The sequence below is a fragment of the Rhineura floridana genome, chromosome 13 (assembly GCF_030035675.1).
Source record: "Rhineura floridana isolate rRhiFlo1 chromosome 13, rRhiFlo1.hap2, whole genome shotgun sequence".
Classification (NCBI taxonomy): Eukaryota; Metazoa; Chordata; class Lepidosauria; order Squamata; family Rhineuridae; genus Rhineura; species Rhineura floridana.
The window spans coordinates 37399602-37423039 of NC_084492.1; the positions used below are offsets into that span (position 1 = coordinate 37399602).

Below are 23438 nucleotides of genomic sequence, written 5' to 3' on the forward strand. Positions count from 1 at the left end.
GTGAAAGGATGCAAGGTTTCAGCGTCCATCACTTAATGCTGAAAGACTCATAATTTTAATTTAATTTTTTAGGCAAACTCTAGTGTTTATCTGATTTTTTTACTTTTGTTTGCAATATCTTCCCAAAGATTGACTCTCTGAGCCCTGCAGTTTTCCTTTTGTTTCATATCTGCATATTTAAGGATGCACATCAGTGAAATGCAAGGCAGCTGTACTACTGAGGTTCACTGTTATGCTGATGCAGGGCAGGTGACAAGCATGCTAAGGTTTTTCTTCTTCTATCACAGCAAAAGGTCCTGAAGTGATGGAGTTAAGTTGATGCCTACAGCAGGGGATCCGTGCAGAGTTCTGAACCAAAGGCAGGACTGAATATATTGTGCTCAAATTTGGTTAGGTGATGCACATTCTTCGTTCTGAACAAATAGTTTCCAGAGTGCAATTGTGGCCTTTTAACTATTGACATAATTGGTTAAAGTGGAGATTTGGGTTATGGGATGATGCTTGCCTGAAGTTATTGGCAGGGTGGGGGAAAGAGATAATTCTCATGTTAGTTTATGAACACTTTCTTGTCTCATATTTTGTCCAAATGCTTTACTTACTAATAAGTGCTTTTTAAAATAGGTTATTCTGTATATTAGATTATGTGTTTTTGACCACGTTGACCCTTTTTTATTTAGCTCCATAACTATTTAGCTGTGTTTAGTAACTTCCAGTCTAGATTATTGCAATGCGCTCTACTCAGGGTAACGCCCTTGAAGACCACTCAGAAATTTCAACTGGTCCAAAATGCAGCCGCCAGATTACTAGCTGGGATTCCATTTAGAACTCATATAATCCTTGTTTTTAAACAGATGCATTGGTTGCCAGTTCATTTCTGGGCCCAGTTCAAGGTGCTCCCGCTGATGTTTAAAGCCCTAAACAACTTAGGTCCCAAATATCTGAAAAACAACTGCCTCCTTCCCTACAGACCATCTCAGGTGTTCAGGGAGCCCTTTTGGTAGTTCTGCCACCAGGAGAGGGCATTCTCTGTAGTAGGCCCCAAGCTGTGGAACTTCTGAGATGTGTACTTTTAGGACCCACTCTATTTTCTGTGGTGATGTTTATGTTGTTTTTAACTGTTTTTAACTATGTGCTTAAAATGATTGTAATCTTCCCTGGAATCTTTGGGTGATTTTTTGTTTGTTTGTTTGTTTTTGTTTTTTTCTTTTCTTTTCTTTTGGGGGGGTTGTTTTAAGGTTGGGTGCCTGCCTGAGTGGTGGAAGCTTACATCGGGGCATATGTCAATCACAGGGGAGTGATGGGGGAAGGATGGGAGGCCAATGTATACTGAGGCTGGGCAGCAGATGCTGGGGGAAAGCTAGGGGCAGGTCACGTCAGGTAAGAGGAACTAGGGAGAGATGCATAATATCTGTCCCCTGTTCCGGGCCTGTCCAGAGCCAACAGACAGCTGGGGGATGCTTGACTCCACACTCTGGCCTTCGACTGCTGCTGTGCAATGCCAGGTCTGTTGCCCAAAAAACATCGTCATCCATGATATGATATTGGATGAGGGCGCGGACCTGGCATGTATTACAGAAACCTGGCTGGATGAGGCTGCTGCTGCTATTCTTGTGGCCATGTGTCCGGCTGGGTTCTCGTATGCACAGCAGCCGAGGGTCGGTAGTCGGGGAGGGGGAGTGGCGGTTATTTACCGAAGGTCCCTGGTTCTCACCAGACCTCCTCTCTGTGAGACCAAGGTGGCAGATTGCATGTACTGGAGGTTGGGCCCAAAGGGCAGTCTAGGGATTCTGCTCGTGTACCGCCCACCCCGCTGCACAACGGACTCCCTGGCCGAGGTGCTGGAGGTGGTCTCGGCTGTGCGTGTACAGTCCCCAAACCTGCTGGTATTGGGGGACTTCAATGTACATTCAGAGGCCATCCTTACTGGGGCACCTCAGGACTTCATGGAAACCATGGCTTCCTGGGAGCTGCACCTTATTACAATGGGGCCCACCCATGTAGCCGGTCATGCACTCGACCTTGTGTTTGTCTCGGGAGAGGAGGGGAGTGATCTGAAAATTGGGGGTACATCCATCACCCCCTTGTCATGGTCAGACCAGTACTTGGTGAGGTTGGACCTTTCGGTGCCACAAACCCTCCGTGGGGGTGGAGGACCTATTAAAATGGTCCGCCCCAGGCGTCTGATAGATCCTGATGGATTCCTGAATGCGCTAGGGGATTCTCTGGAGCATGCACACAGCCACTCGGCTGAGACCCTGGTGGAGGGGTGGAATGCCGCAATCGCCAGGGCATTAGACCGGGTGGCTCTGAAACGGCTTCTCCCCCTGAATAGAACTCAGACGGCACCGTGGTTCACCCCACGGTTGCGAACTCTGAGGCGGGAGGTGAGACGGCTAGAGCGCCAGTGGCGGAAATCTCGCTCTGACGATGATTGGACACATGTTAGAGCGGCTGCGGCAGCCTATCATGTGGCAATAAGGGCAGCAAAAAAAGATTTTTATGCTGCCTCTATTGCATCTGCAGAGTGCTGTCCCAGGAGACTGTTCCAAGTGGTCCGGAGCCTGGTCGGTCCAGTTGCTCCGGAACCAATGGAACATGCTAAGGCCTCCTGTGACAAGTTTGCTAAACACTTTGCGGAGAAAATTGATCGTATTAAAAGTGCTATTCCATGTGCTGTGGACACAGTGAGCGAGCCAGAGGTGACCAGTGGTGCTCTGGTGGTGTGGGATCGGTTCCAGCTTCTTCCGTCTGATGAAGTGGACAAGGTGCTTTCAACCTTAAAGCCAACCACTTGCTTACTCGATCCTTCCCCATCGTGGCTCATTATGAGCTGCAAAGATAGACTGGGTGAGGGGATCAAGATGGTGGTAAATACATCTCTCAGAGAGGGAGTAATGCCATCATCGCTCAAGGAGGCAGTAATAAAACCAATCTTAAAGAAGCCCTCCTTGGATCCCCAAGATCTGAACAACTTTCGCCCAGTCTCAAATTTGCCATTCTTAGGTAAGGCGATTGAGCGGGTGGTGGCAAAACAGTTGCAAGCGCACTTGGAGGAAGCGGATTATCTGGATCCATTTCAATCGGGCTTCAGGCCTGGACATGGGACTGAAACAGCCTTGGTCGCCTTGGTAGATGATATGAGGAGGGCGTGGGATAGGGGCGAATGCACCTTCCTTGTCCTCCTTGATCTCTCAGCAGCTTTTGATACCGTTGACCACGTTATCCTCCTGGACCGCCTGAAGAGGTTAGGCATGGGGGGCACTGTATTGCAGTGGTTCCATTCCTTTCTCTCTGGTAGGTACCAAAGAGTGGCATTGGAGGATGAGGTTTCGGATCCTTGGCCTCTCACTTGTGGGGTGCCACAGGGTTCCATCTTCTCCCCGATGCTGTTCAACATCTATATAAAGCCGCTGGGGGCAATCATCAGGAGATTTGGGCTGCAATGTCATCAGTATGCGGATGACACGCAGCTCTATCTCTCATTTAAATCTTCACCGAGGTTGGCTGTAGAAACCCTGTCCAAGCGCCTGGAGTCGGTGAGTGGCTGGATGGGAAGGAATAAGCTGAAGCTGAACCCTGACAAAACCGAGGTACTGTTTGTGGGAGACAAGGGAAGGCTGGGGGATGTGGACCTGGTGCTCAATGGGGTACGTTTGCCCCTGAAAGACCAGGTCCGCAGCCTGGGGGTCATTCTTGACTCCCAGCTGACCATGGAGGCTCAAGTCTCGGCTGTGAGCTGGGCGGCGCTGTATCAACTCCATCTGATACGGAGGCTTCGCCCCAACCATCTGCTCCCACCGGTAGTACATGCCCTGGTCACCTCTCGCCTAGACTACTGTAATGCGCTCTACGTGGGGTTACCCTTGAAAACGGTCCGGAAGCTGCAACTGGTACAGAATGCGGCGGCGCGTCTGATTAAAGGCAGCCGCCGGCAAGATCACATCACTCCAGTGCTGAAGGAGTTGCACTGGCTACCGGTTGTTTACCGGGCCCAATTCAAGGTGTTGGTTTTGACCTTTAAAACCCTATACGGTTTTAGCCCAGTCTATCTGAAGGAGCGCCTCCAGCATCGTCAGGGATGCCGCTCAACAAGATCAGCCTCAGAAGACCTTCTCTCGATCCCACCGGTTAAAACAGCTAGACTGGTGAGGACTAGAGAGAGGGCTTTTTCAGTAGTGGCCCCCACCCTGTGGAACTCTCTCCCAAATGATCTCCGCCATGCCCCTTCTGTGATAAGCTTCCGCCGGGCCTTGAAGACCTGGCTCTTCAGGCAGGCTTTTGGGGTGGGTTAGGTTTCTTACTGTTATGGTTTTAAATTTTAATGTTTTAATGTATTGTTTTATCTTGTACGTCGCCCAAGTGGCTGGACAACCAGCCAGATGGGCGACTAATCAATTAAATAAATAATAATAAATAATAAATAATAAATTCTGTTGTTACTGTTATTGTTAAAGATGATGATAATGATGACAATAATACCTGGCTTATTAAGTTGCATTTTACTGTTTGCTAGCCCTCTGATGTGTAATTACTAGAGAAGCCCTGGTATTGTTGAATAGTTGATTTACTGATGTTTGTTTTATTGCTGATATGTTCACCTTATGAAGAATACCCACTCCTTGTCAGCTGATGTGATGGTAATCCTTGTATAAAGTCTGCAATTAGAAGGGAAAACGTAGTAAATCTCCCCGCCCGCCCGCTTTCTAAGACCTGTGTGTTCTGAGAAAGGACGGAAGAAGCCCAGGCATGGAAGCTCATGCAGTCAGCTAAAGAGACCACCAATAACCTGAAACAAATCTGTTTGTTATTTTGTGTCTTTTAAAATTTGCTTTAATATTTTAACTTGTAAACTGCCTTGAATGCCTTGGCAGAGAAAATCTTTTTGTAAATGTAATAAATAAATGTTTCACGATCAGGTAGATTGTCCATTGAGGGAGATGGTTCTCAGGGAGGAGGCGCCAAAATGGCATTTAGTCCCAGCAAAGCAGATGGAGGGGGGCATACTGTCTTGTCTCTCCCCTTATGCTCTCAGGTGGAATGGCTGCGAATAGAAGACAGATCTAGAGGAGTTAAATGGCAGTTGGTCCCAGCTGATCCAATGGAGTCTGATGTGGTATCTCACCTCTTCCTTTCCTGCAGTCAGGTGCAGAAGTGCCTTATTGAGCTAGAGACATTTACCTCTCAAATGATGGGGATTGACCAGAAGGGAGGATTTTAATGTTTTATTCAGCTGAAATTATTTGAGGTTGCTTGCTTCTTTCGCCCTCCCAAAAATCTCTGTATTGTAATGGCAAAGATTTGAGTCAGCTGGTAGATATTGGGGACCCTAAAGAAAGGGTAATACTAGCCACTGCCCAAAAGAACAAACATATTATGCTATGTATATTAGCATTTAGTTTATTCACATAAATATGAAATTCTAGCCATTTGATAAGTAAATTTTTGTACAATGTCATTTTCCTAATACAGTATATTAAGAAATAGATTGTTTGCCTATCAATGCTGCAGTGTTCTAATGAATTTTACTTTTGTTAAATTTCTTCCAATGGTAATCTGTACTCCACAGAAGACAGCCTGCTGATTCTTGGGTGGGCTTTTACTTGAGAGAGCCGATGAACTGGAAAACAGCTAATTTTCCCATTGTCATATGACAAACTGGCAATAGTGATGGCGCACACTGGTTGTTCCCCATATTTACAAGAAAGTGTTAATGCAAGCACCTCAAGAATTACCATAATTTGTGCCATGTATATATTGCATCTTTCTCAAGATGGAAAATAGCTAGGTAGAGAGAGTGCAGAGAGATGCAGTGACCCTAAGTATTTAGATATTTGGAAATTTATCCCCAGTTGATAGATCAAGTTCTGACAGGGATGCAAGAGGACACATGTGAATTCAGATAATCAGGGGAGAGTTTCATGCTACCTTAATGAGTGTAACTGTATTATAAGATTATCTTCACATCATTTATTGCAGCTAGAGAGGGAAAGGTGCTTGTTGGATATTGGGCATTATTTTGTCTATAAACCCCTGGTATTCTGTTGCAAGTCATTCTTAACCCTTTAAAAGCCCTTTTTTGAAATAATTGTCATATCCAAATACTTTTTTGAATCTCTGATTTTGCTCATCATCATGTTAAGCCTTGACATGAGCCCTCCTTTTCCATAACCCACTCTTGCTGTCCCATGCTGAATTTTTACGTCATGTGGGTTACTTTAGCCAAAATAGTTTACATCATGTAGATTAATAAGATTCTGGGCAAAAATCTGGTTGTACCCAAAATTGGTGTTCCTTTTTTTTTTTTAGAGTGGTGGGGAACTTTTGTCCTCCAGATGTTGTTGGATTTCCGTTGGTTCCAACGAGCACATCCAATGGTCGGGGATGATGGGCGTTGTAGCCCCATAGCATCTGGAGAGCCACTGGTTCCCTCCCCTTCCAGCTATATAAGGACCAGTCCTTTGAAGGCAAGCGGAAAGTGTCACAAACATAAGGTCAACTCCAAATGGTTTACATAAGCATGCAAAAATGTAATGCGTGCATACAACAAATACATTTTACAATCATCACAGGATTATGTGGTGAGTGACATAGTTGAATTTTCTCTCTCTCCTGTGTATAGCCAAGTATAGTTAATTGCAACCTCTGTTACGCTTTTCTATTTAGTAATTTTCAGGGGCACCAAATTTGTTTCATAAAGAAAATGATAACTGCGTCTTTTCTTTGAATGATTATTAACCAAGTGTTTAAATGCATATGCCACGATCCCCTGAGATCATGGAGCAAGGATGGATACAAACACTCTTGAGGGCTTGCTGCTAAGTGGTGCGAAGAGATGTGTGGGTGACTTATCCTGGAGCATTGCTATCTCCTACAACCATTTAGCATGCAAACTGTCATCTTTGCACAGCAAATTTAGCTTTCGAGTCCACTGATTATGGACACTCTGTGCAAAGGGTGCTGCTTAAGGTGTTCCCCCCCAGTCATTTAATGAAGAGAAGCAAGATGCAAAGCAGAAACTTGTTCATCTGGCCTAGGCACATTCTTTTTAAAAAATATATCAGAAATATAGGTCAGAATGAAGTGATAAAACAAAAGTATGTTGTCCTCCTTTTGTGTTCTGATAGCTACTGAGTGGGAGGCCCTCTAAATAGCGTAAGATCTTAATGAGGTACCAAACATGACATGATGCTGGGATGTAAACTGAAAGTCTTCAGTCGCCTGCTTCTCAGCCTGCCTTCCAGCATGTTCCCACTGACCTTATCGCTAGCAGTGACTTTTGCCTGCCCTTCTCCCGTAAATTGAGATTGACAGCAGCTCCGTCTTTCCCTCATAATGGTCACACACATGTATTGCACTGGGTGACCTTCAGCACGCTGTCTATTTGTTATTAGGTACCAGCATCATGGAGAAAAGGTGTCTAGATCAGGGATAGAGGTAGAAATGTCCCAGGCATCAGTCTTGTTAAATACTGGAAATGTGATTAAAAAGATGAGGCTGGTTTCAGTACACTTTGAAGCTAAGTGACATCTAGGAATGTGAAGTGTTTTTCCAACCCTAACCATAGCAATTTAAAATAGGATGTGTGGGAGGGTAGATTTGCATCTGATGGCAAAACAGACAATTGCCTTCACTCTTCACTCTTCTACATTTGTTTTGAAGCTCTGGGTAACATGTAGCTCTTGGTCTACCTTCATGTGGGTTTGGAAACCCAGAGGGAGAAAAAGTGGATATGGTGGGGGGAGGGCAGAAAGATGGAGCAGTATGAGGAGGAAGCCCTCTGCAAGGGATCTGTTCAGACCTCTGGCAAGAGCAACCTGTCCTTCTCCTGGCAAGGTGGGAGGGGTGGGGGGATGTATCAGCCCACTTTTAGCTCTGACCCTGACATCCCCCTCCCCATTTCAACCCTATCCACTATCCATACAGCTCTTGACAGGTTTCCCCTAAGGGAATGCGGCCCCATGACAGAAAAAAAAAGTTCCCCTACCTCTGCTTTATTTGGTGGCCGGCTGGCTATTTTTAAACAATATGTAATTTAGGCAAGGACACAGAGCTAACTGCTTTATTCTGTAATTATACGCCTAACAGTTCCAAAGATTTGAGGGAAGAGGGGTGCACAAACAAGTTTGCATACATTGAATTATTGACAGTATCTTAATAGTGTAGGTTTTTAGGGCTTGGCTTGGATCCAAATCCCCCATTGCTATTATCCTCTATTTACAGCTTTCAAAAATCAGCTGATGTCAGTGCACATATGTTTAGAGCCGTTGCTAAGGTGATTAGCTGCAGAATTCAGCACCTACACAGTCCTGTTGAAAGGCTGAAGCTTTTTGGTGTAATGCCTGTTCCCATATCAATGCATGATCAACCCAAACTGTTAACAACCATGAAGGAACACTGTCTGTTGTGGGTTAAATGCTTTGGCCATGAGTAATAACTGTTGTGGTAGCTAACCCATTTTACAGTTGCAAGTTTTCTTCTGCACATTTGCCTGTCTTTAGCCTTAGTTTGGACAATTTAAGAGAATATCATGAAACTGCTTCAGTATGCTGAGCATATTATTAATCCCATTTACATAGCCTTCTGGGGTTCAAAATTGTAGAGTCATTAATGTGCCTGTTTTGCAACTGGGTTGCTGAAGCAAACAGAGCCACTTGCTGTGAAAGTCAGGATTGGAACTGAGGTCTGCTTACCACCATGGCTCATGATACGACATGCGAGAAGGATCTTGGAATTGTCATTGATCACAAGCTGAATATGAGCCAACAATGTGATGTGGCTGCAAAAAAGGCAAATGCTATGTTTGACTGCATTAACAGAAGGATAGTTTCCAAATCATGTGACGTATTAGTTCCCCTCTATTCATCACTGGTTAGGCCTCATCTTGAGTACTGCGTCCAGGTCTGGTCTCCGCACTTCAAGAAGGATGCAGACAAACTAGAACAGGTTCAGAGGAGGGCAACAAGGATGATCAGGGGACTGGAAATAAAGCCCTATGAGGAGAGACTGAAAGAACTGGGCATGTTTAGCCAGGAGAAGAGAAGACTGAGGGGAGATATGATGGCACTCTTCAAGTACATGAAAGGTTGCCACAAAGAGGAGGGCCGGGATCTCTTCTTGATCATCCCAGAGTGCAGGACATGGAATAATGGGCTCAAGTTGCAGGAAGCCAGATTTCGACTGAATATTAGGAAAAACTTCCTAACTGTTAGAGCCATAAGACAATGGAACCAATTACCTAGAGAGGGAGTGGGCTCTGACACTGGAGACCGTCAACAGGCAGCTGGACAGCCATCTATTGGGAATGCTTTGATTTGGATTCCTGCACTGAGCAGGGGGTTGGACTTGATGGCCTTATAGGCCCCTTCCAACTCTACTATTCTACGATTCTGTGATACACTTTGTAGGTACTTTGTCTAACAGTTGTGCATCATTTTGTTAACACTTATTCAATTCAGTTAATTTTTCCAGAGGAGAGCTGTGGTATTCAGTGCACATGCAGTTGCGTATATCCAAATTGCCAGTAGCTTTTAGATTCCTTACAAGGGCTTTCACTACTACACTCACTGCTCTTAAAATCAGCTTCACCTGAATCTTTGCAAGTCCCATCATTTTGCTGCTTGGGCTTGTGAATTCTGGCATGTCATGTTTTGTCAAAAAATAAAATAAAATCTTAGTCTGTGTTCTGCAAGTCTGTTCCTTTCTGGCAGGAATGAAAGCAATTTATCTTTCACCACCTTCCCCTTAAAAATACGGAACTGTATCCAATTGCTTTTTTACACCACAGCTGAGATTCTATTAACGTGCACCCTCCAGACTTTTTAGTAAAGCAGGAGAATGGCTTTTATTCATAACAACGAAGCCGTGAAATACAATAAACCCAACCCACAGCTTCCACTGAGCTTTGGCAAACAAATTACTCTTTGACAGCACTGTAGGCAACCCTCTCTCTTGGTGTATGCAAAATAAAACAGTATTTCCTTCAAGACCCAAGTAATCATTAGCTTCATTTAGAAAGAGCTTGGGTTTCCCCCCCCCCCGAACATAAAAGGATTTAGTTTTCACTAACTGATGCACTCCAAGTTACTACTTTCCTTGATGCCAGCATTCTGCTCTGAGACCTCTGCCTTCCTCCTTAGCCTCGTTTCAGTGTAAAGCTGGAATTGCTTTGTTATCAGGGGCCTACAAATTGTCTAGGATTAGCAGCCAGCCATTATTTCTAGTCACTGCTGTCTTGCCTCCTTCCTTTTCACTCCTGTCCTCCTGGATCAGTCTCTGCTCCCACACATTGAGAGGGGAATGAAGAGAGAGCAAAAAGAAGATATAGGAGTTAAAGAGAAACCCAACAGTAAGAGGGTAGGGAGGCAAACGAAAGCTGCATCAGCTTTGAGGGGAAATGAACATTGAAGAAGTAAAAGGCACACAAGTAACAAGGAAAGTAGAAGGGAGGAGGTGAGAAGGTTTGGAGGGGAGAGAAGAGTGGCAGGAATATTTTACTGAAGTCAAGACTGGTTCCATTTTTTTCTTGGTAGCACACAGTAAGGTGGATATGCAAAGGGGTGTGTTTAGGGGGCTGGTTCTGCAAACCAGAAAAGTGGCAGGAAAAGATGGCTACCATAGCTTAGTCTCAAAATGCTGTCACCACTGCGCCATACCTCCTGTGCATATTGTTGATGTGAATGGGACTAGCAAGGTAGCAGCAGGAGGAGCATTGAAGTCTTAAGATCAGGTCCTGCTTTAGAGCTTGCCATTTTTAGAGCAAAGGTCACAGTCCACACAAAATGTAATTTGCCAGAATTAAATATATTGCTGCTGCTGGTGACATGACAAGTGTGTTCCCAGTCCTTTTCATTATTAAGCAATTCTACGTAGAACTCAGGTTAGATTAGTACCTTCTATTAAGGTTCTGGAGGTTCTGTGCTGTGTTACAGTCCTTGTTCTTGAAGAGTCTGACTGGGAGTGTTTAGTATACAAAAGAAGTTCCTTGAATGCTTGCTTGCTTATCATAACACATTCAGGGTCAGATGCTGTCGTCCTACTATTTTAACTTATCCACTTCTTGGCATTTACTTTAAGGCTAGATTCTGCATGCTGTCCACAAGACTCTTCAAAAGTCAGGTTTATTTGAAAGTACACATGTGTGAGCTCTAAGTAACTTGAGCTTTCAAGCTTGTTGGACTACCAAACAGCTTTGAGTTCTCAAGTATTTGCGCAGTTTTCTAATAGATGCTACTGGGATCTCCAGAAAGCCTGTATTGTATTTTCAGTCCCTGCTATTTTAGTAGGAAAAAAGCTGAAGGAATTTGAATGAAGCAAAAGCAGATGGAGAAGTATCAGGTGTCAGAGCGGGCCTAGAGAGGGCAAAAGCAGGATTTCATTCAAGATCTACTTCCCTTCATTGGAAAGTTGGCTTTTTAAAGGAAAAAACCTCTTGCAGAGCAACTTATTTTGTTGCATTTAATGATACTCAGCTACTGTTGTGTGGGACTCTGTCAGCAACATTTTGTGTGTGTGTGTGTGTACTCAGAAGATCATTCAGTCAGGTTGTGTGTGCTACTTTTAGTGTTTAGGATGCTGAAACTGCGAAAAGGTGTGTCTGTAGCAGCAGATAAGGATTTTGGAGATAGTATTAGGATAGATCAGCCATAAGAAGGTAACGTTGGTTCTGTTTTGACAATTATGCTTGGCTGGCTTCATGGCAGTCATATATTTTGCAGAGCTAATAATCATCTGAACATGCATGTGGTCATTTTTCAGTATTCATCCCAGTTCTAGCCTGAGACTGGGTTTTCCTTCCAAGTGGTCACTTGTATCATACTATATCATTGTGAATAGCTGGGCTCCTTCATTGTTTAAATTCCTGTGTTATTAATCAGTACAGATCACCTGAGAGCTGTTAGTGAAATAAAGAAAATAGGTCAGTGCAGGATGTCATTCCTTCTATACCAGTCTTGTTCTTAAGCTGCCTAACATCTTTCTCTCTTACCCAATCCCAAGCCCCCTCTTTTCCTTCTCCCATTCCCACCTGTCACACTTTACAAAGATGTTCCCATGGCTTAAAGAGCATGAATAGATATTGCCTAACTGGGCTTTTCCTCTTAAGGGCCTGAAGGCACGCAACAGAACAAAGATTGTGGCCTCCTGGTGGAAGGCTGAAAGAGTGTGGGAGATCACTGACCTGCAGATATGTTCCTTGCTGGAACAGTAGTGTTGCATAGGTCTATAACATTCAAGGGGAAATAAGCAGAAGTAATGGGCATTTTATTACCTTCAGCCACGTATTGACAAATTATATATCATATTTGTATATCGCTCCAAGGCACTCAGGATGTCATATCTCCCGTTATCCCAATATATCCTCAACAGCAGGTAAGGCTTAGTGTATGTAATTGGCGTACAGCCACCCAGTGAGCTTCATGGCAGAGCTTCTCCACAGCCCTGTCCAATGTTGTTTCCAATAAGCCATATTACACTAAAGAACATAAGAACAGCCAAGCTGGATCAGATGAAAGGCCCATCTGATACAACAGTCTGTTCTCACAGTTGCCAACCAGATGTTTATGGGAAGCCTACAAGCAGGACATAAATGTAATAGCACCCACCCACTCGTAAAACATACCGCCTCTGATACTGGAGGTAGTACATAGTCGTCATGACTTGATAGCCTTTTCTTCCATGGATTTGTCTAATCCCCTTTTAAAGCATCCAAGTTGATGGCCATCATTACATCTTGTGGTAGCAAATTATATAGTTTCACTATGCACTGTATTTAAAAGTACTTCCTTTTGTCTGTCGTCCGCTTCATTGGATGACCCTGAGTTTGGATGACCCTGATATTATGAGAGAGTGAAAAGAACTCTCTAGCTGCTTTCTCCACTCCATACAACATTTTATATAGCTCTGTCATGTCCCCCCATTAACCACATTTCGTTAACATTCCCTCACACAAAAAAGCCCCTTGATAATTTTGATTGCCATTTCCCAGTCTGCATCTGTGTTGGAATTGCTTTTTAATATGTTTTCAAACTTTTTTAAAAAACAATATGTTTTTTAACCTTTTTAAAAAAGATGTCTTCGAAGCTTCAAAAAATGTTTTTAAAGTTGTTTTGTTTTAATGTATTTTAAGGTCTGTTTTTATGATGTTTTAAAGTGTTTTTAGTGCTTCTGTTTGCTGCCCTGGGCTGCTGCTGGGAGGAAGGGCGGGATATAAATCAAATAATAAATAAATAAATTTTCCATATAGCTCTTCAGTATCCTCTTAGATGTGTAGTAACCATAATTGTACACAGTGCTTCTTAACACAATCTTTTTAAGAGGCTTGTTGTGTTATTACATTATTCCACTTCCAGCATATAGCCACCCATCATGCCAATTGCTGAGCAAGAAATTTAGCTGAAGCAAATTCCAGTGCTTTTCACTGGCCTACTTGCTTTGAGCAACCCAGTTGTTCATAGATGTTCAGTCTGTTAGTCTGAGACTACATGGAGTCTTTTTATGTGTGTTGTTATGGTGATATCCAGTTAACTCTTATTTAGAGTAGACCCACTGAAGTCACTGAACTTTATTTGTTTGTTTGTTTATTGTTTGATTTATTGTTACTGAATTGACTTGTTACTGAAGTCTGTTGATTTCTCCTCTGAGTACTACTCAGATAACACCCTTGCTTTCTAAGCAGCAACTGAATGTTCTGCACTATGATTTGGGGACTTTGAGAGGGAAGGTGGTGAATTTAATTAAGATTAAGGATTTTTCTTTCCAAAACTTGTTATACTTCATTTTCAGACAACACTTCTCAAGACACCAAAGAGGTCCTAGTGCAATGGCTGTTGATGAGATTTCGTTTTCTGTCTTCAAAGAGACAGGTTTCCCATTTACTTAAGGCTGGCTGTAGTAAGAAGTCTGTTCTCTCTGCACAGTTTGTCCATTTACAGGGCCTAATAGAATGGGAGTGGAGCAGTTAGAATGCAGATTAGCAGGCAAATCCACAGACTAATCAGCATGTCTGTGTGGTGGCCTTAGCACCAGTGGGAAGAGCTGAGCATTGCTGCTGCACTGCTGGTTTAGGCTTTATGCTTGGGAGCTAAATTTATTTATTTATTTATTTATTTTATTTTATTTATATACCGCCCTAAACCCAAGGGCTCTCTGGGCGGTGTACATACAATGTGAGGGTTAACCCTAAATCAATGTGAGCTACTTTCTAGCACGTTTGCAGACAGGAAAATAAATCACATCCCAGTAAGGGGGAGGTATGTGAAAAATGGCCAAGCTTTAAAGGAAGACCAACAAAAAAAGAAAGGAAAGGGGGGGGGGAGAGCCAGCCTTGGTTGTTACTATTTAATCACCATGAAGGTCAGAGACCAACTTAATAGTGGCAAGCAAGAGAGAACAGCCAAATGCTTTCTTTGTAAAGTGGATTACAAAAAAACCCCAATACCAAGCACTTCTCAAATGGAAGAATTCCAGTACTAGTGTCACTTTTTGACTTGGTTGACTTTTGAAGTGTAGGGAGGAAGCATTAACAGGTAGATGTTTGTTTTTATCCTTTAAACTAGTGTAAATTCTGTGGCAGGGTGTTAAAAAGTATTTCGCTTACTAGCTGTTACCTCTCCATAGTTTCGAGCTCAAGATGATAGTCAGATTTGCTTAACTGATTAGGAGAACTCTTGTGTCCTCTGAAGCTCCATGTTTCCTGGATTATCTTTGTATCTGCATTGTGTGATACTGGGCTAAGTACAAGGTATTGGTTTTGGTATAAAAACCCTATACAGCTTGGGGCCAGGATACCTGTAAGGTTGTCTTTTCCCTTATATAACCAACCTATCATTGTGCTCTGCAGGTGAGGGCCTCCTGCAGATACCATCTCATCAGGCAGTCCATTCCATACAACAGAAGAACCAGGCCTTTAGTGTTGTGGCACCTACTCCTTGGAATTCCCTCCCCTTAAATATTAAACAGGTGCCCTCTCTGTTGTCTTTTCAGCACCTGCTGAAAACCTTTCTCTTTCAACACGCCTTTTGAGTAAAGACCTTATCCCACTCCGTTTGTTTGCTGGAATTGTTTTAAAGATGTGTTTAAATTTTTTAAATGTTTTTTAACAATTTTCTGTTTTTAAGATGCTTTTTTATGATGTTTTTAAAGATGTTTTGTATTTAATATGAGTTATAGAGATTTTTAATGTTTTGTCACTTGTGCCTGGGAGGAAGGGTGGAATATACCATAAATAGACAGACAGACAGTGTTCTTGAACAGTGGTGCTCTGCTCTTAGTGAAAACAGTAGCTTAAAATCTCATGCAGACATTTATTTCTTGAGGTGGTGGGAAGAGTTCAAGATGGTTACTTACACCTCTTATACAGGTCTAACCATTGTTTTCAGTTATATTTGGAATACTTGTACCAGGTGATTTGAAAAGCTATGTGGTGACAAACATAGGAATAGAGTCAAAACAGGAAATGGCTCTCTGAAGTTCCATTTGTGTGGTGCAGGAAGCAAGTACACACTATAAAGACTTGATACCATCTCTCTCTGTTGTACAGGGTGGACAGTTTTGTTCAATATTTTCAAATGACAGTGGGCAGCAGCACAGGTGCAGAATTCTTGTTTTAAGCAAAGTAATACATAGCCCTACTTTCACTAGCAAATCTGATGTGATGAGGAAATGCAGTTTGGCACATCCCTGGCTTTCTCCAGCCCCAGCCCCATTGTGTCAGCAGCTTGACACTCTTCCATGATTATGTTGCAGTGCTACAGCTTTCCAGCAATTCCAGGTCCATAAAGCATTGAGGAAGGTTTTCAAAACCTGTCCTCTACAAAGGAAAGTAGCATTGAAAAATAAAATGAAATACTTTCCGTAAGATATTTGTTAGAGAGCTAGTGTGGCGTAGTGGTTAGAGTGTTGGACTGCGACCTGGGAGACCAGGGTTTGAATCCCCACATAGCCATGAAGCTCACTGATCTTGAGCCAGTCTCTGCCTCTCAACCTCAGAAGAAGGCAATGGTAAACCACCTCTGAATACCGCTTACCATGAAAACCTATTCATAGGGTCACAATAAGTTGGAATCGACTTGAAGGCAGTCCATTTCCAAGATATTTGCTACCACAGTGTTGGAACCATAGACTATTTCTCTTCAACACAACCATTTTTCTCATTTAAAAATCAGTAAAACCCGATGCTTTAAAGTCTACTGGCCTAAAGTGTTCCCACAGGAAGGTGCCAGCCAATCCTGTACTAGTTTTCCACCATATTATTGCTTTCATAAAAGCAGCATTAGAAATTAGAGAGGGGCAAATTGGAACATTGAAGAATAAGCATTAAAGAGCCTGGACAAAATAGGCCAGAAGAAGAAATGCAGTTGGGCAACTGCAGCAGCAGCAACCAAGAATCTTGCACACAATTAATACCTGTAGTGAGCACACTTCAGTCTTGTTGGATCTACTTTGTGTTTTTTTACTAGAATCCTGACATGGACCAACAGTAACCAGGTGCAAAAGATGTAACATAATTAAAGAACAGGCTGACTCTGAACACAGTCTGCTAGGAATTTGTTTTCAGTGCCAGAACTAAACTGAGCTCACGGTCCTTTTCACACAAAAGTAGATACCTGGTTAGCTTACTGTATTTCAGCAGCCTAATTTAGGTGATAAAAGTAACTTGTTAACTAGTGGGAGTCAGAAACTCTTTCTAGTCTACTGATGACCCAGAGATTTACCAAAAAATCTTAATCTACCTTCTGCCTACCCGATTTAAGTGAATGAGACTGCAACCTTAAAACTGAACCAGAACCGTACCAAATTAGTATATTTGTGTAAAAATATTGCAGATCCAACTAACAAGGCTTTGTGGCAAGAAAGGCACTACATTTTTCTGGCATTAGGGCAGCTTCTTTCTCCACATGAGACTATCTTTTTGGATAAGGTGGTGGTTCTTTCTGGTCAGTCACATGTGAGAGTACAGAACGTCTCCTCCTTGTAATTGCTTGACTAATCTGAGCTCAAGGGTTAAGAGTTGATCTTCACCATGGGCAGTTAAGGTTGGTTTCACAGATGCAGTTTGGACTGATTTACTCCATGTTTCCCACCATGCAGAGAGGCGTGTTTACCTTTGGAAGGTTGCCTCCTTATGCTTTCACAAAGTAGCAATTACTGTTACTCTTGCTAAGGTTTCCTACTCTTTACCTTTCCTTACTTTCATCCAAACTGAGCCTTGCTTTTGTGGTGCTGTGTGGGGCCCAGTTCTGTCCCAGAGTCCTGATCCCGAATGTGTAAGAGTCTACAGCTTACTTTCTTACCAACAACCATTTCTGTTAACAGATTTCAGTGAAAAATTCTTGCTTGTTTGATCATGGGTGTGTTCTCTCTCTCTCTCTCTCTCTCTCTCTCTCTCTCTCTCTCTCTCTCTCTCTCTCTCTCTCTCTCTCTCTCTCTCTCTCTCATGTTTTATTTTCAATTTGTTTTGTTTTCTGTACGTTCTGTACATTGAAGGCTGGGGTATAAATATGTCTAAATATATTCTTACAAAAGGCTGATAGAGACTGTGGTGCAGGACACCCACTGAGGATCATAATTGTGTAGGGATTTGATGCTTGGCCTTCTGTGTCCAAAGGCAAGTTTCTCTCCACTGAAATGGATTTGAATTGGGCTTTTGCATGAACTCTGGCTTCAGTTTTTCTCAATGTTGCCATTTTTCGTGTCTTCATGGCTAAACCTACTACCGGTTTGTCTCGTAAAGGTACTCTTTTGCAACTGTGGAAAAGCACAAGTCCTTGAAGGACCTTCAGCAGTCTCTGATGTAGAGTGCTCAGACTTTCAGAGAGTTGCCATCGTTTATAAGAAAATGAGAGATTTTTTTAAAAAATGAATTTATATCTGCTGCCATCCTCAAAGAAAGAATATAAACAGTTTGGAACCACTTGGGTATTCATTTCAAGTATTTGTAGATATACAGCCTGTCCTTTACTTCCAAAAATAATCTGAAGGCAGGACAGAACTTGTGCATGAATGAGAGCTGCCTCTTTTCTTTGGGTCTCTGCAGCATTGTGCAGGGCATGGGGCAGAGCCGGGGAGGAAATGAAGGCTGTCTCTTCCTCATATTGATTTCTGCTGAAAGGTAAGGTGTGCATGGCCTTTCTCATGAAGAGCTATGCCATTCCTTTGTCCAGATTGAATAGCTTGTTCCAGGCATCTGTATGAAAAATCTACAGCTGTTATTTCATGGTTGCCATGTATGTTTCCGCAGAAAATTGTTTAATATATCCTCCGTTTGTCCAGCATTTAAAATTGTACATAAACCACAGTAAGCAACCATTTATTTATTTTATAAAGATGCCTAGCCTCTAGTAGTGGCTAGCTGTGCAGTGTACATTTTAAAACTTTTGTAAATGAGAATTCAGATATCTTTAATTTGGTTGGACTTATTTTAATATCCCAGTCACATTCTCAAAGCAGGACTAGACATTGGTTTGAGGGGAGGAGGAGAAAACATAAGTAGACAACTACCCCTCATAATCCTAATGCAAGGTTGGGATTGGTATTGGGACCTTTGGCAGGTTAAAGGGAGTGGTTTGCCCTTCAACCCCCTCCTGTTTAGTTTTTCAACCATGGTTGTTCTCTGAAGCTTTGGTTGGGGGAGAGCTGGATTTGGGACAAGGAATGGCATTTACAGATGAAATCTGACAGGTACATTAAGCACCCCTTCCAGTTGTTGTTGTTGTCGTCATCTATTACCCACCCTTCACCCAAAGGTCTCAGGGCAGGTTATAACCATTTAAAAATATGACATAAAAATCAATTCAGAAACAACCTAGAATCTCCAAAAGGGTGGATCCTAAAAATTCATGTCTCAGCTGTCAAAGGCCAGGATACAGAGGTGGGTTCTCCCCATGCAAGTGACCCTGTGTCTATAGTCCTTCTATCTTGGCAAACACAGGTTGAGGCCATGCATTTGCCAAGAAAACACCTAGTTTTTTGCCCTCAAGCACTAGTGCTAAATTGCAATTTTAGGATTCTCAGCATAGGGCAAACCCACCAATAAGATACATTGTGTGCATTCACATGTGCTTTTTATCTGTTTTGAACTGGAAGTACTCATAGTTCATAGTTGTCCAGGCCTAAATGAATATCAAAAAATGTTAGTATCCCCCAGAGGTCTTCTCTGTTCTGCTCTAGCTTCCTGTTCTGCCATAAGAACCAATTAGTTCAGCCAGCTATAAAAAGATTCATGGCTAGAGCATCTTTTAAAATCCTTCCCTTCAGTGTATTCTCATAGATGGACCGTCATCTGGTTTCTTATGCTCCCCACCTAGAACATTAGGCAGGCTCAAAAACGCTGGAAGTCGAGGAGGAGCACCTCTGTTTTCCTTATTGGGATACTACAGGGCCCTTCCTCACTAGAAATGAGAGAAACCATTAAAGCTTTGAGAACTGAAAATTAAAGCAGAGCTTGAACAGTCTATACAGATTTCTCAAGAAAAGCACCCACAGTAGGGAATCACTATCAACATAAGTTTGTGCCCAAGTCTGTCCATTTATATGGGGTACATGTGTAAGCATGGGTATATTGTTCCCTCTTCTGTATCTTCCCTAGGTTGTCTCAAGCAATGAGATGTAGTGCAGAGCTCATTCCTAATAGGTGAGAACAAGCTGAAGAGATTCTGCTTAACCTCCTGAAGCACCTTCCTGTTAACACCAGCATCCAGTGATGTCCAAATACCTACTGTTTAGTGTTATGTGCCATGTAGATCTGTGCTAACACTGCTGAATCTGTGTGTTAAGATGATTTTGCTCAGCAGGCTGTAGAAATGTGATTACAATTATCAGATAGATTAGAAAAAGTGGGGTACTACAATGGGTCACACTGGTATTTCTGGTCCTGTATGTTCCTGGTTACCAGCATGTGCATTTGTTCAAAGTTATTACAGTAATAGTTTGAAGTGCACAGATAAGAACACTCTGCAGTGAACATTAATAGACCTCATTTTCTACCATCTTTGTGTGGGTGTATTAATGTTCTGAGTAGTGTAGCTATTGGACTAGAAGCTGATTTTGCTGGGGGGGGGCGGGAACTGAAAAAGTACCACCACATCTTACTTGGACACTCACTGACTACAGTAACAGCATACTGAAGTGGTTACTGATTCTGCGATGTAAAATTCATGCTTGTAGTGGTAACTTTCTTCATTGGAAGATAACGTGATGCAAACAAATCCTGAAAACCTGTTGTCATTTTCATTGGTTCTGAGAGAAGGCAGTTGAACAATAACTTGCTTCTGTCCCAGCATTTGTATTTGCACTTTTTTCTTGTGTTTGTGTGTGGCAAGGTTGCCATGCATGTAGCCTTTTGTTCATTATTATGGAGTTCACTCACGCAGCAGTTAAAGCTCCATGGAAAAGTGTACTTTTTTAGAAGAGGTTTTCTTTTTAAACTTTGATGAAGTGACAGGTAGACATGATGGAAAGGAAGAATAACAACATTTGAATACCCTGGAAGAGTTTTTTTTAATTTGCAGACTATTTTGAGTGAACAGTCTGCTATGCTATGTGTAGATGCTCTAAATTTTTGACATGCAAGCTAAAAGTCCTCCCACAAAAGAAAGTCAGAAACAGCCCACATGAAACTTACATATAATTATACCCATCCCCCTGCATAGTGAAATACAAGGCTTCCACATTTACCTCTTTACTGCTCTACTCACACCGTTAATAATTACCAGAATGTACTTCTGTGCCAGGTATTTGTTCTACTTCCTCATGATGTGCAAAAGCAGATAATGAAATCAGTTTGCTCACTTCGTAGATCCACGAAGCTGGCTCTTGCCACGTTGCCAGGAAACTGAAATGGGCCAGGCAGGCTGCTTCCAGCACTTGTGTTTGCACAACCAGCTTTGGGGCAGCAGCCTGCTATCATTTGCAAACAGAGAAAATGTACCAGAATCATGAGAGGAGCTCTTTTCAAAGGCAGCATCAAGCACGTAGGTGGATGCGTTACATCGTGATTTGAATGCAGAGCTTTTAGTTTAGTTGGTGCAGACTTCTTATATAGTTATCTGTATTCATTGAATGAAGGGGGTTCTGAAACCTGCATGAAGTTAATAGTCAGCAAGCTGCAGTAAATGAACCATTGCTCTCTGTCCCAGTTCTTAACCTTAGGGGTGTTTCTGATGAGACTGGGAGAGGGGAATTCTGAAAGCGGCCTTGCATGTTTTGAATTATGCAGAATTAAGAATATAGTTTGTATAAAAGCTGCTCTGGGAGCCTTTTCAGCTGAGGAAAGGAGTAAAAGTGCTTTAATAAAGAGACTCCAGTCACCCTAGAATTACTTTTGGGAGCCATTTGTTGTGTAGATATTAGTATGTTAAACTAAGATGGGGGAGACACAAACTCAAATCCCCATTGAGCTGTGACCTCACTGAGTGACCTTGTACCAGTCACAAACTTTCAGCCTAACCTGTACATATCACCCAGAGATAGCAAAGATAAAACGTCTGAAGCATCATGTCTTCTGTCCTGAGCTCCGAGGAGGAAGACAGGTATACATGCATTAAATAAAATTAAAAAGCTGTCTTACGTAACTGTGTCAGAGAATGTCCAGTGAGTGGCCTAGTATTTGTAGTAAGTTAGTTCAAAAAATGATTCACCAGAGGTGGAAATGTTGGCGGTTGCTGTTAAATTTATTACCCACCCTTCACCAGCAGGTCCCTGGGCAGGTTACAGCAGTTTAAAATTCAATACTAAAAACAGTTAAAACAAATTATAGTCACAGGAATAGGATAGGTCCTGAAAACACACATCTCAGGTATTAAAGGCCAGGCTAAAGAGGTGTGTCTTCAGCATTCACTGAAAACTACAGTGAAGGTGCCAGACTCACCTTTTTGGGAAAGGAATTCCATAATTTAGGGGCTGCCACAGAGAATGCCCTCTCCTGGACTTCCCACCCTGAACTTCCGAGGGTGTCGTAACTACCAAGAGGGCATCCTCTGCTGATCTGAACACCTGAGAGGGTCTGAAGGGAAGGAGGTGGTCTCTCAGATATTTGGTTCTTTAATATATAACATTAGTTAAGGTAAACATAAAGGTCCTTGCATGATGAGCTTATTGTGTGCTAACTTTTATAGCAAGGGTGGCTAACTTGTGCCCTCCCAATGTTTTTGGACTTCAACTCCCATTGGCCGGTAGTTAGGGATAATGGGAGCTATAGTCCAGCAACATCTGGAGGACTACCGGTTAGCACTCCTGTTCATAAAATGATGCAGCTTGCTCATGATCCACATGATATTGTGCTTGGGTAAGTGTACCCCTTATATGTGGAGATAGGAGTGGGGTACTTTATAAAAGGGGTGCATAATATCCTGTGGATTATAAGCAAGCTGTACTTAAGAAGTCTCATTGGTGCTGTTTGTTCTGAATCTGTGGTGTAGCAAGAATGCAACAAGAAGCCAGCATGAAGCTATTTAGTGTTAGGCCTGGAGCTCAACTATGTTGCTCCTTTCCCTGCTTACCACTTTGGCTGCCCCCAGTGTACTCTGCAAGACCTCGTAAGCCTCATTGCTTATTGCAACGGGCAAGTTACTCGTGATGAGACACTGTTGAAAGGGACACTTATTGGCAGGATCTAGCAGTGAAGATGATTAAATATATTCACACGGGTGGGAAGGTGAGAGCACAAGAGTACTCGGCTGAGCTCCTGCCACCTTTGCCCTATACAGTACTATGGCAAGGGAGATTAACACGAACCTTGAATATATAAACAAGGGTGTCAAGCAGAGGCAGTGATATGATTTTTCTTCTTTGTTTTGTGTCAGTGCGGCTGTTGCTGGATTAAGGAGTTCTACTTTCTACTGCCCAGGCATGCTATGAGGAAGTACTGCAGCGGAGAAAAAAGAGGGGGCAGCTAGGAACATGGGACACCATCAGAGCATTGGGTCATTTAGCACTCTGTTGGCTACGTTCATTCATTCATTCATTCATTCATTCATTCTATTTCAATGCTGCCTTTTGGCCAAAGGCCCTCAAGGCAGCTCACAAAAAATAAAATACAAATACAAAATACACATCAGAAAAGAATACAGTGCACAAAAATTCAAACAACAAAATATTAACATTGTTTAGAAAACAAGGTTCTTTACAAGCCTGTAGGTAATCTGTCCTTAAAATGTAGCACTGCCACTCCAAGAATTTTAATATCAATATTCAAATATTGAGCAGCTGTTGTAAAGGATTTGCTCTCCAACACCATTGGATTCTTGCCCGAAATCATCGTCCATAGACTTGAAGTAGAACTTGTAGTTGGGCCGGTTGAGGAGTGCCTTGAAGTCGCCCAGCGTCACCCGCTTGGCCGGGATGAGCAGCTTCACCAGGTACGGCGTCTCCTGGTTGTCCAGATGGTAGATGGTCTTGGTCTCCGCTGTCGCCATGGCCGCCACCGCTCCTTACGGAGGACTCCT

General features: G+C 42.7%; 1 protein-coding gene across 6 annotated transcripts in view; it reads left to right on the top strand.

Annotated features, from left to right (window-relative positions):
- Positions 1-23438, top strand: part of ANKRD11 (ankyrin repeat domain containing 11) — a 195842-nt gene that overhangs the window by 88163 nt on the left and 84241 nt on the right. The window contains exon 1 of one of the 6 annotated variants that reach the window (XM_061594506.1): positions 20830-20966. The exons of the other annotated variants lie outside the window; for them this stretch is intronic. The gene's annotated coding sequence lies outside the window, so the exon portion shown is untranslated. Of the gene's footprint in view, positions 1-20829; positions 20967-23438 lie in introns of those variants that run through there. 6 annotated transcript variants of the gene reach the window in all.